This window comes from Ornithorhynchus anatinus, chromosome X1 (genome assembly GCF_004115215.2).
Source record: "Ornithorhynchus anatinus isolate Pmale09 chromosome X1, mOrnAna1.pri.v4, whole genome shotgun sequence".
Taxonomy (NCBI): domain Eukaryota; kingdom Metazoa; phylum Chordata; class Mammalia; order Monotremata; family Ornithorhynchidae; genus Ornithorhynchus; species Ornithorhynchus anatinus.
In genome coordinates, this window is record NC_041749.1 from 109,588,493 (window position 1) to 109,593,439 (window position 4,947).

Genomic DNA, 4,947 nt, shown 5'->3' on the forward strand with positions numbered 1-4,947 from the left:
ACATCTCTACTTAGATGTCCTCCCATCACCTAAAGCCTAACATACTCAAAACTAACTCCTTATCTTCCCACCCAAACCCTGTCCTCTTTATGACTTTCCCATCACTGTAAATGGCACCACCATCCTTCCTGTCTCACAAGCCCATAGTCTCGGCATTATCCTTGATTCCCCTCTCTCATTGAACACACATATTCAATCCATCACTAAATCCTGGAGGTCCCACCTTAACAACTTCACTAAAATCCACCCTTTCCTCTCCAACTAAACTGTTACCACATTAATACAATCACTCATCCTATCCTGCCTAGATTACTGCATCAGACTCCTGGATGACCTCACAACCTCCTGTCTCTCCCCATTCCAGTCCATATTTCACTCTGCTGCCTGGATCATTTTTCTACAAAAATGTTCAGGACATGTCACCCTACTCCTCAAAAAATTCCAGTGGTTGCCCATCCACCTCCATATCAAACAAAAACTCCTCACCATTGGCTTTAAAGCACTCCATCACCTTGCCCCCTCCTATCTCACCTCACTACTCTCCTACAATCCAGACCACACACTTCCCTCCTCTAATCCTAACCTTCTCACTGTGCCTTGATCTCACCTGTCTTACAGCTGACCCCTGGCCCACATCCTACCTCTGGCCTGGAACGCCCTCCCTCCTCAAATCTGACAATTACTCTCCCGCCCATTCAAAACCTTATTGAAGACATCTCCTCCAGGAGGCCATCCCAGACTAAGCCCCACTTTTCCTCATCTCCCACTCCCTTCTGTGTCACCCTGACTTTCTCCCTTTGTTCTTCCCCCTTCTCAGTCCCACAGAACTTATGTACGTATCTGTAATTTATTTATTTGCACTGATGTCTGTATCCCCGTCTAGACTGTAAGTTTGTTGTGGGCAGGGAAGGTGTCTGTTTATTGTTGTAACGTACTTTCCCAAGTGCTTAGTACAGTGGTCTGCATACAGGAAGCGCTCAATAATAATAATAATAATGTTGGTATTTAAATGTTTACTATGTGCAGAGCACTGTTCTAAGCACTGGGGTAGATACAGCGTAATCAGGCTGTCCCACATCAGGCTCACAGTCTTAATCCCCATTTTACAGATGAGGGAACTGAGGCCCAGAGAAGTGAAGTGACTTGCCCACAATCACACAGCTGACAAGTGGCAGAGCCGGGATTAAAACCCATGAACACTGGCTCCCAAGCCTGTGCTCTTTCCACTGAGCCACACTGCTCATTAAATACAATTGACTGAATGAATGAACTGCAATAAATAATGAGTAATCATAATAACTGGCATGGAAAGTGGTGCCCAATTTCAACATATTCGAATGAGTCATGGACAGGCTGGAATTGGAAGGCTCACTCTGGGTATCTGGACAATCCCCTTCAGCATTAGGAAATATGATAATGGCCATTTTTCAGGCCACCAATGCCACCGATGCATGATGGAGACCAGATCCGAATGACCAAAGCATTTTGGAAGATGACAATTGCCTGGGAAACTTGGGGCAGTCTAGACAGCCCATCTGAGTAATTTAGGCAACATGTTTTTGAGCTGAGTGACCCAAGTTCCCACCTTTGGTTATCTTCGTCCAGGTTTCTTCCTCTTTTGAGTGATAAGGGGATGAAGAAAGACCAAGCAACCAAAAATGAAACTACCACAATTTCTTATAGTCTTTTTACTTTGTTTCTGTTCACTTGTTCCACACAGCTTCTATGTCTCAAAAGTCCTAAGGCCAAGTTCAAGAAACCAGGTTTAAGTGAAGAGGATAAAGTGCACCAAGAAAAGCAGCTTGTGAGTGCAATGATAGGGGTTAGCAGAGGGAAGTTCATGCAAAGGAAAGTTGAGATCTAGTTTGAGGTAGTGTGTTCTAATGGAAAGAGCATTGTTCCGTAAGTCAGAAGACCTGAGCTCTGAGACTTGGCAGAAGACCTCTGCTACTGGACTGCATTTTTTTTTACTATGGTATTTGTTAAGTGCTTAGTATGTCCAGGCACTGTAATAAGCACTAGGTAGATACAAGCAAATTGGGTTGGACACAGTCCCTGAACTAAGTAGGGCTCACAGTCTCAATCCCCATTTTACAGATGAGGTAACTGAGGCACAGAGAAGTTAAATGACTTGCCCAAGGTCACACAGCAGACAAGTAGCAGAGTTGGGATTAGAACCCATGACCTACTGACTCCCAGGCCCATGCTCTATCCATGCTTCCATTCCATCCATTCCATGCTGCCTCCATCCCACCATGATCCTGGTCAAGTTACTTATTATTACGGTATTTGTTAAGTTCTTAGTATATGTCAAGAACTGTTTTAAGCATTGGGGTAGATGCACGTTTTTCAGGATGGACACTGTCCCTGTCCCACATGGGATTCCCAGTTCAAATAGGAGGGAATAGGATTGAATCCCCATTTTACAATTGAGGAAACTGAGGCACAGAGAAGTTAAGTGACTTGGCCAAGGACACGCAGCAGACAGTTCCTCCTGACTCTCAGGCCCCTGCTCTATGCACTAGGCCATGCTGCTTCTCAGTTTAACTTGAGCCTCACTTAACCTCTTGGTGCCTCAGTTTCCCATCTGCAAAATGGAGATAATAATACCTGTCCCTCCCTACCTTGTAGTGATGTTGGTGAGCCCTGTGCTTTGGGAAGTAAAAGTGCTATATAAATTCAAATACTAATTGCCATTAAAAAGTTGTTGGAAAAGGGAAGTGAGCTAGATATCATAACTTGAACATAAGTAATCAATATGGCCTTTGACTGCATGGATCACGAGAAACTTTGGAACACATTAAGGAAAATGGGTATGCTGGACCATTTAATTGCATTAATACGGAACCTTTATGACAAATAGGAGGCTACAATAAGAACAGAATATAGAGAAACAGATTGGTTTCCCATTAGTAAGGGTGTAAGACAAAGATGCATCTAATCACCTTATATGTTCATCCTTTACACTGAATACCTAATGAGAGAAGCTGGATTGGATGAAGACAAATGGGGAGTAAAGGTTGAAGGAAAGAATGTAAACAAACCTTCGTCATGCTGATGATACAACGCTACTAGCAGAAAGTGAAGAAGATTTGAAGGGCTTATTAAAATTTAAGGAACAGAACAAAAAGATGAGCCTATATTTAAATGTCAAGAAAAAAAGATCATGACACCTGGAAGTTTTAACACATTTGTAGTGGACAGAGGGAAGATCGAAATAGTTGACAGTTTTTCTCTCCCGGGATCGATAATCACTGATAAAGGAACTAGTAGCCAAGAGTTACACTGAAGATTAATGTTAGGAAAACTTGCTATGAAGAGCCTGGAAAAAGTCATGAAATGTGCTGATGTAACAATTGTCACAAAAATACAATTTGTCAACTCTATGGTGTTTCCAGTGACAATGTATGGATCTGAAAGCTGGACAGTGAAAAAACAGGATAGAAAGAACATCGATTCTTTTGAAATGTGTTGGAGAAGGCTTTTACGAATACCATTGACTGCCTGAAAGACAAACAAGTGGATTTTGGAGCAAATTAAACCAAAATGGTCTCTGGAAGGCCAAATGACTCGACTCAGATTAGCATATTTTGGACACATAATCAGGAGGACTAATTCTCTGGAGAAGACACTAATGCTAGGAAAAGTCCAGGGAAAACATGGAAGAGAAAGACTGGCAGCTGGATAGATAGAAACCAAAACAACGATAATGGAAGAACCATTAGAAAGGTTGCAGATTGTGGCAGAGGACAGGACGTTCTGGGGAAAGAATATCTATGGAGTCGCTATGAATCAGAAACGACTCAGTGGCAGTGTTGCTCAGTGGAAAGAGCCTGGGCTTCGGAGTCAGAGGTCATGAGTTCTACTCCCAGCTCTGCCACTTGTCAGCTGTGTGACTGTGGGCAAGTCACTTAACTTCTCTGTGCCTCAGTTACCTCATCTGTAAAATGGGGATTAAGACTGTGAGCCTCACGTGGGACAACCTGATTACCCTGTGTCTACCCCAGCGCTTAGAACAGCGCACATAGTAAGCGCTTAATAAATACCAACATTATTAATAATAATAAGTAATACTGTATATAAGCAATATAATCCTACCGAACAAAATAGAAAATTACTGTGGGGAACTGGGGAATGGAAAAGTGCTGTACAACAGTGAGAAGCAGCAAAGCTTAGCGGAAAGAACACGGGTATGGGAGTCAGAGGACCTGGGTTCTCATCCCAGATCCTCCAATTGCTGAGTGGAAAGAGAATGGACTTGGGAGTCAGAGGACATGGATTCTAATCCCGGCTCCGCCACTTGTCAGTTGTGTTACCTTGGGCAAGCCACTTAACTTCTCTGTATCTCAGTTACCTCATCTGTAAAATGGGGATGAAGACTGTGAGCCCCACTTGGGACAACCTGATTACCTTGTAACTACCCCAGCACTTAGTACAGCGTTTGGCAAATAGTAAGTGCTTAACAAAGACCATAATTATGATTATCATTCTTGTGTGACCTTGGATAAGTCACTCGATTTATCTGGGCCTCAGTTTCCTCAACTGTAAAATGAAATCCCTATTCCCCCTCCTACTTAGACTGTGAACCCCATGTTGGGCAGGGCCTGTGTCTAATTTGATTAATTTATATCTACCACAACGTTTAGAACACTGCTTGACAAATAGTGAGTGCCTATCAATAATAATAATAAAAATAATAATAATAACAGTCAACATTGAGTTATATTAAATATCATTTCACCTTTTCTCCTTGGCATAACTCCTTTATTTTGAAAGTAAACATTTGATCAATGGAAATCTCAGGGTTTAGCAAAGCAAAAGTGGTTTTCCCAGAGTGAGGCTGACCCACTGTATTCCAGTTGTGCTGATCGCTGTGCTTGCCCCAAAAGGGGAAAACTCATTTGCATAATTTGGTTTAGTGGGGACGTGCATTCATGCTAATCCCTG

The 4,947-nt window shown here is 42.6% G+C and overlaps 1 non-coding gene across 1 annotated transcript; it reads left to right on the plus strand.

Annotated features, from left to right (window-relative positions):
• The first annotated feature begins 4,777 nt into the window (after window positions 1-4,777).
• LOC114806866 lies at window positions 4,778-4,947 on the plus strand. The gene has a single exon (XR_003754922.1). It is a non-coding gene; the product is annotated as a U1 spliceosomal RNA (small nuclear RNA).